General features: G+C 37.3%; 1 long non-coding RNA gene across 1 annotated transcript; it reads right to left on the bottom strand.

The window, feature by feature from the left end:
- Nucleotides 1–14,731: 14,731 nt before the first annotated feature.
- On the bottom strand, nt 14,732–15,565 carry LOC141291886 (uncharacterized). Its single transcript, XR_012340405.1, has 2 exons — nt 15,397–15,565; nt 14,732–15,191 (listed from the first exon to the last, which is right to left on the bottom strand). It is a non-coding gene; the product is annotated as an uncharacterized lncRNA (long non-coding RNA).
- Nucleotides 15,566–15,935: the final 370 nt, after the last annotated feature.

Below are 15,935 nucleotides of genomic sequence, written 5' to 3'. Positions count from 1 at the left end.
AAGCTAAAGGGGGAAACACCAGCAACCTCACTAAGCACCTTCAGTCCGCCTTCTGGAATAAGTGAATGGTAACTTTTAAGTTTATTAACATGACAGCATTTGTTTTTAATTAATTTATAATGTTAAAATCAGCATGTTTCATTCCTAAATATATACGTTTTGAACGATTCGAGTAAGTCAATTATTAAATGAGCCATTCGTGAAGGTAGTCACTTGCTTCATTCCTGAACCGATCAGACATTTCTGTTGAATGATTCGGTCAATAAATTATTAAGAACGGCTGCCACCTACTGGAGGTTTTAGTTTCCCATTTAAATGTCCTATAAAGTATTTTTTCAACATTTCATATTTCTATATTTGACATTTTATATTTAAAACTTTATACATAAATATTATTTATGCAGCTGTAATTGCAGTGTTAATGTCACTTCAAGTGCAGCTTCTATGCCACTTCTGCATTTCTAAAATTATTTTTTTTACACTGATTTAATTTGATTTATCAAATGTCATATTACACTGATTGTATTTGATTATTGTATAGAAAATAAAATATGAATATAATATAATTTATTTTTAGATTCAAAATTAAAAAAAAATGTTTATGCATTTTACAAATGAACAGAATCCAATTAATTTTTTTAAATTGTTTACTTTTTTCAGAATCAGAACCATGCTGCCCTAACTGGTGCCCAAAGCCATACAGTTACACCTGCCACCAGCAAGTTGCAACCCACCATCGACAGCCTCTCTGAGTAATCCAAGACGTATGAAGCAACATCCAAAGAAGCAGCTGTTCTAAACAGAGCTGTGGCCGAGTTCATTTGTCTTGACCAAACACCAATATATACAGTAGAAAAGTTTGGTTTCAAGCAACTAGTTAAGAAACTCAACAGTGAATATGGGCTGCCCAGCAGGATTTTTTTTATGAATAATGAAATACCAAAATTGTACACTGAAACTAGAAAGACAATAAAAGTAATAATTTGGGCCTCAGAGTTGATCATGTAGGCAATACCTTGTTTCAGCTTAGAAGAACTGTCTTTGCTTATTCATGATCCGCCAAGCTGACAGTTAAAGTCATAGCAGCCTGACCTTGGTGTACCACAACACAAACTGATACATGATGAACCTACCCATTGGGGGTCAGCATATGAGATGGTGGAATGCTTTTTAGAGCAGCAACAAGCTGTTTGTGCTGTGTTAGCTGAACAAGTGGCACCTCATGCCAAAAAGACCTAAATGTTACTACAATGAAAGCACTGAAAAATGTGCTTAGCCCTCTAAGGGAATTTACTGATGCACTAAGTGGAGAGCAGCATCCCACAATTTCCTCAGTCCTGCCTCTGCTTTGGAAAACTAAATCAATTTTGACAGTGTCCACATCTGACAACCAGCTAAGTTCTCGGATCAAGGATTGCATAAAATCTGATCCGCAAAACAGATACAATCAGAAAGAGATACAGACAACGTTGAACTGTTGTACATTTTTAGACCCAAGATTCAATTTCCCACTGAAATGGTAGAGACAAATTGAGGGCAGCTTTCCAGTCCTGTCAATGTTCGCAAAAAAATACCTGTGTATATCTGCTACGAGTTGTGCATCAGAACACATTTTAGTACATCAGGTAACATATGTTCACCCCTCCGTGCAAGGCTGACCTCACATTATGTGGATATGCTGGTGTTTCTTGCCAAGAATCTGCACCAAGTCAAGAAATTGGACACCTGAACTGTAAAGGCACCATCAATTAATTTACTCAGAAACAGTAGAATGTTCTAAGACTTTTTCCTGTGCATGAACTTTTCAGATGAATGTATAAATTATTCGTAATTTTTTTCTTCAATTTTATTCTTCACTGAAATCCCAGGTTTGCTTATCCAAATTCAGTTCTTAATGCAGTGTTCATATTTAGTACCCAGATAAGAGTTTTAATCGGCATGATTTCATTACTGTACAGATGAAGTACAAGCGTGGCACATTAAATTAGTTGCTTCATGACTGTTCTTGAGTTCTTGAGTTTTTCAAATAGCCAGTTATTAATTCTCATTAAACAAAGAGTCTGTTTTTATTTATATCTAAGTATTTCTGAAAAATTGCTTCATTTTGTATATTTAAATGATGAATTAATACAATATCACATGGTATCGCGATACTACTTGGTATTGTGATACTTCACCTGGTATAGTGACAACCCTAGCTTAAAGTGACTAAGGCTCTGATCAGGAATGGCAACGTGGCAATGGAGGCCTATGCTATATTAGATGATGGATCAGAGCGAACCATCATTCTGCATGATGTGGCACAGAAATCAAGACTTGTGGGGGAGCCAGAGGACCTCGTACTTCGCACAGTGAAACAGGATACCCGGGTCATTCACGGGGCGGCTGTGACATTTACCGTGTGTCCCCAACTGTTAACCCCAGCAAAGCCTACAAGATCCGTAATGCCTTCACAGCCAAAGTACTCAGTCTGGCAGAACATACACACCCTGTTAGTGTTCGTTAAATAACATAAATTTAAGCATCTTGCCAGGTTACCACTACAACAGCTGGACAAGGTTGGAGTTGACCAAGCTAGTTCAAGCTTGATATGTTGTCAAGCTCAGTCAAGAGTAAGTGGACAGAACAAAGGAAGCCTGGTACATCCTGCATCACATGGTGCAGCATAATGGGAAGAACAGGGTGGTCTTTAACTGTTCATTCTCATACCAAGGGCACAACCTTAACGAGCTCCTGTTACCCGGTCCAATACTTAGTCCATCTCTCCTGGCCGTTCTTCCATCAGCAGTGACATCCATGGAATGTTCCATCAGGTACACCTCTTGACCAGACACCCTTTCATACAAACAACGCAAACCAGACTGTCAAGTGCCCACAATGCGGAGCATCTACCAGATCCTTGCCAGCCAGTACGATCCCCTCAGCTACATTGTACCATTCATCACTCAAGCCAAGGTGATAGTGCAGAGGTTGTGGAACAAACAAAGAAATTGGGATGACCCACGGCTGCCAGAGGACCTGCTAGACTCTTGGAAACACTGGGAGAGTGAACTAGAAGATCTGCAGCACATCACTTTACCCAGGTGTTACTGCAGCAAAGAATTGGACTGCTCTAGTAGTAGGCAATTTCACATCTTCTGTGATGCCTCAGAAAAGGCCTATGGGTCTGTGGCGTACTTAAGAGCAGAGAGCTCTCAGGGTAACTTGGAGGTTGCCTTGGTAACAGCTAGGTCCCATGTTGCTCCCAAGAAACAGCAGAGCATTCCTCGTCTTGTGCTGTGTGCCGGACTCACTGGTGCGCAGCTTGCTAAAGTCCCGAAGACAGAGCTGACGTCACCACTCAGTAGTGTCACACTTTGGTCACACTTTCCACCACAGTGCTAACCTGGCTTTTCTTTTATCAGATTCCTGTCACTTTAAGGTGTTTGTGGGGACCAGAGTGGAAGAAATACAGGACTTAACTGAATCTGACACCTGGTGCTATGTACAGTTGAGTGACAACCCAGCAGATGCCATACGAGAGGGAAGTCTACTTCTGATCTCAACAAAGAAAGCAGATGGAACCAAGGCCCAGCATTCCTCAGACAACGACCAGACAGCTAGCCTGATATGCCACCATTAGCCCATGTAAATCAAGACAGAGAGCTGAAAAAGTCAACCTTCTGTGGACTGTTAACCTCTACTCTGTCACTGCCAGATCTTCAGCAATTTCACACCTTCACAGACTACCTAAATGCTCTTATACAACCATCAGCGGAAAGTTCTCCCTCCCTTGCAACTGCAGAAAATTTTAAAGAAGCCGAGCTCACAGCCGTCCATCAGATCCAGACGGAATCATTCCCAGACGAGATGTTGCACTTGAAATCTGGTAAAACCCTGCCATGCAATAGTCAACTGCTGTGTCTAGTCCTGAACTGGGTATCCACACCAATCTCATTCGTGTTGGTGGTCGTCTCAAGCTTGATTTATACTCAACGCCTACCTCCGAGCGTAAGCCTTTGCTAACTGCGCGTGCACATCACCAAATTCTGGAGGGTTTTATACTTGACGCCGTTGTGATATTATTTGAAATGACAGGAGGCGCACAAACGAAAACGTCTTCGGAAGCAGCAGGAAAGGACAGAGAAGTAGAAGTTGTGAAGTTCGCTCAAGATGTCGTGCAGACCGCCACACGAAATAGTGTTGCGCGCACTTCAGCCAGTGCCACGATGATGTCACTTGCGGACACGTTAAGTATAAATCAGGCTTCAGACAAATCAGCCCACTAGAAGAAGATAACATCTACCCCATCATCCTTGATCCGCATCACTTATTCACCAAGCTGATCATCAAAGACTATGATGATCGTCTGCATCACCCTGGACCAGAGAGAGTAATTTTTAGAACTCAGAAGATGGATATACTGGATACTGGATATGAAGAGGATGAGCAGCAGTCAGACATCATCAATGCCAATGCAACGAATGCCAGAAATAGCTTGCCAAACCGCATCCCCCCAAAATGGCAGACCTCCCACCTGCCAGGTTTAGAATTCACTAGCCAGTTTTCTATTCAACAGGAATAGATTGCTTTGGTCCCTATCTCGTAAAGGTGGGACATTGAGGGATCATCTTTTAGTGTATGACCACCTGTGCAGTGCATATTGATCTCCTTACAAGTCTGGACAGTGATTTCTTCCTGATTGCCCTTTGTTGCTTCATTGCTCAACGAGGGAAACCCTTTGAAATCCTATCAGATCAGGGAACAAATTTCAAAGGTGGGGAAAAGAACTTCAGGATGCTTCTGCTGCATTTCAGCCTGAGCTCCAAGCTCAACTTACAAGCCAGCAAATCCAGTTTAGGTTCAATCCACCTAATGCCCCACATTTCGGTGGATGCTGGGAGCAGAAAATTCGGTCACTGAAAACCCTCGGAGGGCAGACAGTCAGTAAAGAAGTATTGCAGACTGTTCTCATTAAAATTAAAGGGATTCTCAATGCCAAACCACTTGGTTACACATCGCTGACCCAGACCCAGCTATACCCAACATCCTGTTGTTGGGGTGCCGGGACGCCTCACTTCCACAAGTGACATACCAGGATCCTGAGCTTCTGAGTCAACAGAGATGGAGGCATAGTCAGCTGTTAGCTGGTCACTTTTGAAAGTAATTAATCTGTAGCTAACTTCATCTGTATCTGCCTACCTTTATTGCCTGAGTGACATTCCAATACTTAGTAAGGCCTTTCTTGTTCAAATTCAGAGTGTGAATTCACAGTGTGAATTTGGGGGCAGCTGTAAGAAAGGCCACCTTTCAAGTGAACTCTTCCAAATCCTCCTGACTGCTCCAAAACTTTCTGCAAAATGGAAACTAAGACGGTACTGAGCATAGATGTGTAGCTGGGTTTACAGTCAATAGTTAAGAATTTAAATTAGTTAGAAGTGCCCCGTTTGAGGATTGTGTGGATATGTGTGTGTGCAACTAATCGTAAGTGCATTTACATAAGTTTGATAAGTTCACGAGAGAGATTAATGATAGCTACAGCGGCATTCTACCTAAATGTTTACGTTGTTATTTATACTTGCACATTATCCTGTGGACAATATGTTATAATTCTCCTATGTTATTCTTTCGTTGAAGTATTTAATGTCATATTTTATATTTGGCTATATTGCGTAGACTTGAAACGCATCTCAGGGAACAGACTTGTTCACCTGCTAAGTTAGACACGTGTGCTAGGCACGTGAGCTAGACACAGTGCAGTAGTGCGATCATTGTATAGAACTTCAATTCGCGTTTGTATCTAAATTATATTTTATACTGTTCATGTTAAGTTCTTTAATATAGCATTTATTTATGCTGCTACTTTATATGTATTAAAGTACCAATATAAAGATCTTTTATTGCATATTTATTTATTTATTTACATTTGAATACTGTTTTATATTTACAGAACTACACACATCTTTGCACAATAAATCACCTTTCAGTACACTCCTGGTGTGAGACCTAATGTTCTGACCGGACATCCTGTAGCCATTCAATGGATCCAAACCTAGTTAGCCAAGAGTAGTGAGCAGTTTTTACTGTGTTGTTACCTGAATGATCCACAGCTGTGTTTTATTTGTGTGTGTGTTTGTTTGTTTGTCCTGAACAGTTAAACTGCCCTCTGTTCTTCAGAAAAGTCCTTCAGGTCCCACAAATTCTTGGTTTTTCAGCATTTTTGTATTTTAAACTGTGAAGAAATCTGGATTTTGAGATCCATCTTTTCACACTGAGGACAACTAAGGGACTCATATGCAACTATTACGGAAAGTTGAAATGTTTACTGATGCTTCAAAAGGAAAGACGCATTAAGGTGAAAACTTTTAAACAGAATAAAGATGTGTACATTTTTCTCAGTCTTCAGTGTGAAAAGATGGATCTCAAAATCATACAGTCATTGTTGGAAAGGGTTCAAATACACAAAAATGCTGAAAAACCAAAGAATCTGTGGGACCTAAAGAATTTTTCTGAAGAACAGCGGCAGCGTATCTGTTCCAGTCAAATAAGGGACTTATGAACAACTATCACAAAAAAAAAAAAAAAAAAAAAAAAAAAAAAAAAAAAAACCCCGCTGTGGAGCAGGTAACAACACAGTATTCAGAATTAAAAGTATTTAAACTTTTGAACGGGGTAATTTTTCAACTATTATTTTCTCTTGTGGACTAAACCTCATTTATTTGAAATATTTTATTCAGGTCAGTACTAAATAAAAAATAACATGCATTTTGCATGATCCCTCTTATTTTGAAAAAATAAATAACATTTTGCAGATATTGCAAGGTGTATGTAAACTTTTGACTTCAACTGTATAACTTAATTTTAAATTATATTTTGTACAATGTGATTCTTAAAAATACATATTCATATATATATATGTGCATATACAAATATGCAGTGAAAAATTATTGTCAGATGGCAACAATATTGCACATCGAATATTATGTTAATGCTCACACATCTAATCTGAAGTGGAGAAACAAAAGAAATATTTTATGAAATATAATGAAAATGTTGTAATATACACTATATATATGCTCTTTGATATTGTCCTCTGCATCAAACCTATTTACAACATGGTCAAAGCTTTTATCATTCTAACTATCCCCATCTGACCACACAGCCATTAGTGGAGGTTTGGATCATTTATGAACAGGAAGCAAACAAACGTTTCGTGAGTTTAGAAAACAGATGCTTGCTACAAATGTCTTGTGTGTCAAAAATATGACTGCAGTCAAAACGCTTATTGATTATGTCTGATGTGCTACTAAAACAAACAATAACATTAAAAGTAAAAATTTTTCACAATCAGTTTTTCATAGTAGGTATGTGTTTTACCATATGGACACCAATTTACACTTTGATGCAGGAAAAGCTTAAGACTAACCTTCATTTGAGGCAGATAATGACTAAATGTAAAGATGAAAGGAATGCACTTATGTGAACGGGATATCAATAACCAGACACATCCGTTGCTCAGGAGGCTGGATGGCTGATAGTATGGGATGTACTGTATTTTTTTTTTTTTTAGTCTAACATTCAGTAAATATATTCTTTTTTTTTTTTTTGTGCTAATGGAACTCTTCCAAACAATCTGTAAAAAACACACTTAAACTAGAGTATTAGGTATGTTTGGTTTAATTTCTAACATGCAAAAATATGGCACCGTATAAGCAACATGCATGTGCTTTTGGTTGAATATAGCCCTTGTTCATCTCTTACGAGTTCAATACATGTATTTAATACAATATTTTTACTACACACAGGATGCAGCTCATCTCCTACTGCATTACTTCATCTTGCATCCTCATGATCCTACTCCACACTTCTAAAAGGCTATGAATCTAATGACAAGCAATTAAAATACATTTAATTTACCCACAAAAATATCAATTCTGTCATCATTTACTCACCTTCAACCTATTTCAAAGAAAGTAAGTCATACAAGTTTGGAATGACATGATAGTGAGTTGACAGAATTGTCATTTGGAGGTAAATTAACCTTTTAAACTATAACAGATTACACAAAATGCAGTGTACAGTACGTTACAATAATACAAAAATGATACCAATTTTTATATGCACAGCTCTACAGCACCAGCAAACACAAAAGTTAAATAAGCTATAAGAAAAATAAATAATAACAGATTCTCGTTCTCAGAACAGAAGTCACATTCTTGTTATTGCAACATGCAATACATTAGCATAATATAATGCACTTGCACTATTGATAAAAAAAAAAGAGAAAAAAACTGTATAGATTTCACTTTGCATAGAAATAACTTTTTGCATGTATGGAATCCAACCATATGAACAGCTGATTGTAATATTTCATGTAGATCATTATTTTAAAAAGACAAAAACGTAATTTAGAATTAATATAAAATTAGTTTGGTGCTAATGCATTGTTGGATAAAAGCCTTAAATCGCCAAAACAGCAACAGAGATGGTTGGAAGCCTTCAAGATGGGTTAGAAATCATTTTCAATTAAGTCCTTGTGAAAAAAAGAAACAAATTTAAAACCATATATAATATAAATTGATATTCTAGCTTTGTTTTTTTGAAGGTCATCAATTCATCATTCATCTTCTTTGGTTTCAGCTCCAATACCCGTTTACATCAATGCTCACAATTTTCTAGGATGTCCAACTAATTAAACTCTGGGAGAGAGAAAAGGAAACAAGAGAGATATTTAAGTGTATGATCTTATTTCAAATTTCAGCTTCAGCTGCAGACAACAAACAGTTTATTTTACTGATTGTTTACACAAATGGAATTAAAATACCATTAAAATATTGGTTGTATTTCTGATATTGACAGTTTCATGTTTTCAAAGTTGAGTTGGGCGGAACCTGTGCATACCCCGATATGTACAACCCTGTGCATGTGTGTGTGTGTGTAGAGAAAGACAGAGAGAGTTTACCTGTCATCAACAGATAAAGGATAGCCAGACCCACAACAATGGAAACGATGCTAAACAAGAAAGCTAGTCGCCCAAGTCTTCTGGCCCCATCGTAATCTTTTGCTTGTATCATGGAACAAGCCTGAGGCAAAACAGAATGTCATGGATAAGCCTTATGAACACATATGGTGGCCCCATGAGTCACATAATGAATTATTATGGGCCCCATGAACCACCCTAAACAAAACTGTATTTACCTTGCCATAGTTGAATAATAACAGTTCTGTACATGGACGTGACATGCCGTGAGTCTCAAACACCATTGTTTCCTCCTTCTTATATAAATCTGGTGTTTGCAAAAGACCACTGAAAAATAGGCTAATCCTAACATAACTATTACGTAATAGTCGCGATCATTAATAGTTACTCCCCCAACATTTGCATAGCTGAATCATCAGAAGTTCTGCAGACCTGCTATTGTGAAAAAAAAACAAACAAACAAACAAAGCAGGGACAATAGCGACAATGGCAGATTACGGAAATAAATGTTATGTTCCAGGTTGTGCAGGAGATGTTAAGTGCAGGGATGGTTGGTGACTGTATCTTACTCAGAAAGTTAAGGAAAACAAATAAGGCGGTCTAATAAAATAAGGCAAGCCACTGAAGGGACATGGTTAGCTTACTGCTAGCGGTAGCCTGTTACATTACAGTAAGATTTCACTAACCACATAAACGGAGAGATGAGTGCGCGGACGATGGCAAATGATTTACAGATCCTGAGCATCACTAACAACCATCTAAACTTATGTGGTTAGTACTGCTGCTGTAGTATAACGTTACACAGAGCACATGCATCACAAAAGTGTAAGTAAAATTCCTAGGGTTGTAAATGGACCTGTAAAACCGTTTCTGGAGAATTTTTGCCCTTTCCTATGCCATATACCTTTTACGTAGATATCAGAGAACAATTTAAAATATTCTATCAATGCATTCTATGGCACTTTTAATTATTTTAATAAGAACTTAATTTGGACAGTTTTAAAGGAGATTTTCTCAATATTTATTTTTTTGGCACCCTCAGATTCTAGATTCTAAATAGTTGCATCTCAGCCAAATATTCTTCTATCCTAAACTATACATCAATAAAATGCGTATTTATTCAGATTTCAGATGATGTATAAAAAAGCATTGACCCTTATGTTTTGTGGTCCAGGGTCACATTTAGTAATAATTCATAAATAAAGTTAAAAGAAACCCTTCTTTTTCCATTCTATGGCACCTTTAAGTTTTCATATATTTACGGTAGGAAATTCGCAAAATATCTTCATGGAACATGATCTTTACTTAGTATGCTAATGATTTTCGGCATAAAAAAAGAATTTTGACCTATACAAATATTCCCATTTGATTTAAGACTGGTTTTGTGGTCCAGGGTAACGAATGTGAAATCTTAAAGGGGTCCTATTATGCTTTTTCGCTTTTTGAATTTTAGCCATTGTGTGGTGTGTATGTTTGGGCATAAAAACATCTACAAAGTTACAAATCAAGTCCACTCCAAAGGGAATACAACGTACGGCTCCTTTGGAGTACAGCGTTTGTTTTCTGGATGCTATGATGTCACTGTGGCCCATTAGAATATCATTCAGATAAATCCCGCCTATGGAAATTCGAACCGTTGGTGGGTGGGGATGGACGAGGCCCGAAATTATTCATACCCCTGGCAAATTCTGACTTAAAGTTACTTTTATTCAACCAGCAAGTTTTTTTTTGACCGGAAATGACACAGGCTTCTCCCAAAAGATAATAAGACACAATGATGTTTAAGAGGCATCATTGTGGAAAAAAGAAAAATATTTCTCAGCTTTTATTTACATTTGAACAAAAAGTGGCATGTCCAAAATTATTCATACCCTTCGCAAACTGAAAATCCAAAGTTCTATACCATTCCAAATAGTCCAAGCTGTTCTAAAGCATCCTAATTACCCTGATTCATTGGGAACATCTGTTTTAATCAACTCAACTGGTGAAAAAAGAAGCTCTCTGCTGTTGGTTTGTGGACAGTCATGGCTAAAGAAGCTCACTGAGGACCTGCAGCTGCGCATTGTGGCTGCTCACAAGTCAGGAAAGGGCTATAAGACCATATCTAAATGTTTTGAAGTTCCAGTGGCTACAGTGCAAAGTATTATTAAACAACTGTGAAAAATCTCAGAGGACGTGGTCGGAAGCCAAAAGTGACACCTGTGCTGGCCAGGAGGATAGTGAGAGAGGTAAAAAAGAATCCAAGGATCACCACCAAGGCCATCCTGATGAATCTGGGCTCTGCTGGTGGCAACATCTCAAGGCAGACAGTCCAACGGACACTGCACACCGCTGGGTTCCATGGACACAGACCAAGGAGGACACCACTTCTCCAGATAAGGCACACAAAAGCCCACTTGGCCTTTGCAAATGCTCATCTGGTCAAAGAAGACGACTTCTGGTCTTCTGTTTTATGGTCACAGTTATGTAGCCTTAAACCTTAAGAACACCATCCCCACTGTCAAACATGGTGGTGGGAACCTAATGTTTTGGGGGGGTTTTTAGCCAGTGGACAAGAGAACCTAATCACAGTAAACGGCACCATGAAAAAGGAGTAATACATCAAAACTCTCAACAACAACATCAGTCTGCAGAGAAACTTGGCCTTGGGCCCCAGTGGACATTTCAGCACGACAACAACCCAAAACACACAGCAAAAGTGGTGAAGAAATGGTTAGCAGACAAAAACATTAACGTTTTGCAGTGGCCCAGCCAGAGTCCTGACTTAAATCAATTGAGAATCTGTGGAGGGAGCTAAAGATCAGGGTGATGGCAAGGAGACCCTCCAACCTGAAAGAGTTGGAGCTCATCGCCAAAGATGAATGGGCAAAAATACCAGTGGAGACATGCAAAAAGCTGGTCAGCAATTATAGGAAGCGTTTGATTGCTGTAATAGCCAATAAAGGCTTTTGTATTGATTATTGAGAAGGGTATGAATAATTTTGGAAAGACCACTTTTTGTTCAAATGTAAACAGAGGAGTAATATTTTTTTCCTCAATGATGCCTCTTGTACATCATCTTATTATCTTTTGGGAGAAGCCTGTGTAATTTCCAGTCAAAAAAAAAAAAAAAACTTGCTGGTTGAATAAAAGCAACTTTAAGTCAGAATTTGCCAGGGGTATGAATAATTTCGGGCTTAAATATATATATATATATACAGTTGCAGTCAAAATTATTCAACCCCATTGACCTGCAAGACATTTTGCTGCAGAGAACAACATTTTGTGAAAACAATTCAACAAAGGCATAAGTAAACTATTAAAGAAAGTTTATTAATACACATTTGAGTAATTCTGAGAACGTAAGTTGATGAACAATGAAAAAAAAAATCGAATTGGCTCTAAACATTTGTTCAAAATTATTCAACCCCTGAAAGTAAATTTGGTGTAGAATCTTTTATTCTTTAAAACCACCAATACACACTGCCTGGAAGTGCTTAGATGCTTCAGTCACATTTCTGCTGCAATCTTGGGCCATTCCTCGCCTGAAAAAGCTTTCAGATCACTGATAATCTTTGGTTTTTACTTTGCCACTGCTTGCTTCAAATTCAACCACGTATTTTCAATGAGAATTAAATCTGCAAACTGAACAGGCCACTTAAAAACATTCTATGACTGATCCCTGAACCAAGCGCAAGTAGATTTGGATGTATATTTTGGGATGATTGTCCTGCAGGAAAGTCCATTGATTATTAGCTTCTGATACTTTAATAAATCAGTGATATCCTTTGTATGGTCATGTTTTCCACCTCCTGCTACAGTAAAACAACCCCATAACAAGACTGGCCCACCTCCATGTTTGACGATGGAGATCACAAACATGGACAGACACATCACTCCATAAAACATTCTTCCAGAACTCCACAGGTCTATCCAAATGAATTTTGGCATGTTCAAGGCAGCCTCTATTTTCTTCTTGGTCAAGAACGGTATTCAGCAAGATTCCTCAACATGAAGACTACACTTGTCTAGTGTTCCTCTTGTACACAGCATTGAAATATTTTTCCTCCTTTCGTTGGGTCATCTTGGCTGTACATTGCAAGTTTTTCTCAGTTGATCTGATCAAACACTTTATGATATTGTGCTTTTTTGTTCAACAGCCTCAAAGGTTTTCTGGTTCAAAAACACTTTAATCTAAGGAATACAGCTGCCAGCTGTGTTTCTAGGGACTTGTAATGTCTTAGAAATCTTCATGTAGTTTTAGACTTTCTAATATAGCAAACTATTTCTTCTCTATTGATTTTGTGTGAGCTTTGTTGACTTATATTTGCTACTCACCTTCAGCACATGAATGGGCTAAGAGTATGTGTAACACCCCAAGCTAATTCCATTTTTAATGTTTGTAAATGCTTAAGACAATTAAGACAATTTTGTAACTTACCATAAAAATAACTGTCTTAAAACAGCAATGTTGAATAGGGGTTGAATAATTCTGACATAGCTGTGTTATTAAAAAATCCTATAACTCTAAAACATTACATTATATATTGACATTATCACTTTTAATATGCCAGAAAACTGATGTAGATGCAATTTAGTCCTGGATCTTCAGAAAGAGCCAATATATATATATATATAATTTCTCTTCCTTTTCCTCACCATCAACCTGAAGATCCAACAGTCAACAGTGCCAGCCAAATGTTGTGGGACACTCTAAAATAATAGAATATCATTCAGTTATTCCTGGAAAGAATATGGCAAATACATAATTTGTATTAGTAGCTTTGTTTTATGAAAGCCTAATAAGCTCACCTTGTTTTGGATCAGGTACCTCATCCATCCATCATCTGATTAAATCATACAATAAAATGCTGATTTGACATCAATGTAGGCTAAAACTCTGAAATGATCTAAACACTACATGGTGCTATGCTTAATAAAATGACTTTTGCTACGTCCACCACAGGCTTGACGCTGCTGTCTGAGACTGCTGTGACGTAAGTGTTCTGCAGCTAGGGGTTACTGGAACGGCCGGGCATAAGGAAAGGGTGGAAAATGGTAAGAGTGGAAAATGTTTCAGTAAATGCTTGGTAAACTAGCGGCTCTGATAAGCCTTACTGTCCAACCAACCACTGACGCCCTCTATCTGTCATATTCTACATAACACTTAAACCAGTGCAAGATAACAATAGTTCAGGCCAATCGATATTGTAATTAATACATCTCTAGCATTTTAAACGTGAGTGATAACTTTCCCCAACCTAAAATGTATGAAAAATATACGTTTCTTGAACTTAATTTTATAAGTGAATCTTATATGAAATTGTGAATCTATGTTAAGTTGTTTTGAGATGAGGCAAAAATGTACTTTTCTTAAAATTATGGATTAACACAGACCTGACACTTGTTACCAAAGCCACAGTCTCTCTCAGTCAAAATTCCCTCGCAATATTTCTAATAATGGCTTTGAGTCAACCTGTTTCAGCCAGTCAAGAGAGACTACCTTACTGTTATTTAGTGCTCATAATGCATTACTTAAGCTGCTGCCTAAACCACAAATCATTTAAAAGTTGTATAAGTGCTGTACCCTTATCTGAAGTAGCTTTAAAAATGTGAACCTCTGTGGATGAGATAAGATGCAGACCACATGCATATAGAGATTTGTCCATTACTGGACACGTGGTAGATTCCTCTTTAGCTTATGCCCAAGCAGCAACTTTTGCGGAGGCTAAATGTACAGAAGACTGTTTTCAATTACCTCTGCCATGCAAAATATACTACATACATCCAATATTTATTATAAAACACTCATTTATTAAATTGTTTGATATTTCAATATTCCAAAACAAACACCATGGCTTGCAATTCACTTTTAGATTTAATTCTTGAGCAGATATTAAGAATAAAATTTTAGGGGAAAAAAAAAATCAGTTTGATTACATTTTGAAAATATTTTAAATATATTTAGGAAATAAGACCAAAACGTAATAATCATTTACAAAATGTTCCGATTTAAATATTTTCTGTTTCAGTGACAAAAAAGTGAATTTTAAAAGATCGTCAGAGATCTACGTCAGAGATGATCCAAATGAATAAGATCCACACTCTCAGATGAAAATGGTGCATGCTGGCTAGAGCTGACCACAACAGTTCTTCAGCTGGCAGCTTTAGCGTCAGGACAGGGTCATAAAGTTTGCCAGAGAAGAACTGCGGTAGGTCAGCCAATATTCACTCATCAGCATCCACTACAAACCTAGAAGATAAAAACAAGACAGAAGATTACTTTTTCATTTCTATAGAGAGCACAGAGTACCATCAAAATACAAATATTACGTAACTCACATTACAAGTAACGCGAGTTATGTAATCAGATTACTTTTTTCAAGTAACTAGTAAAGTAACATTACTTTTTAATTTACAAGAAAAAGTTACAAGTTACTTTCAAATAAGTAACGCACTTGTTTTTCTTTTTTGCCATTTATTGATTGATCTCCTGTCCCCCTTGCTGAGAGAACTCTGAAGTTTCTAGTTCTAAAATAAATGTAAACATGCATTAATTAATCTCTCTCACAGAAAACAGATTCAGTATTCCGAAAAAGCAATACAAACAGTAAAATGCAATTTAGAATATGACACAAACCTGCAATAATTAAATATGTTAAATTAAATATCAAAATAACCTTTACAAATACAATTATCCTTTATGTATTTAATCCCATTTTATTAACCAGTGTCTTGGCTGCTGGCCTTCGATGATCCAATTCAACCACACTACCACAAGCAAAAATTACTCAGGATGAACTAACATTTGCTGTTCTTTTTTTTAATTGCTGAGGAGTGTTGAACTTTCTTATGTGTTCTTTTGTGTAGATGTAAATTTACTTTTCCTTCAGGCTTTTGGTGTTCATTTGCCAAAAGCATAACTTTTTATATTAAAAACAAACCCAGATTTGAAAAGTACCACATTACTTTCCATAAAACGTAACGCAATTAATTT

This window comes from Garra rufa, chromosome 19 (assembly GCF_049309525.1).
Source record: "Garra rufa chromosome 19, GarRuf1.0, whole genome shotgun sequence".
Classification (NCBI taxonomy): Eukaryota; Metazoa; Chordata; class Actinopteri; order Cypriniformes; family Cyprinidae; genus Garra; species Garra rufa.
This window is presented reverse-complemented; position numbering and strand designations above follow the sequence as displayed.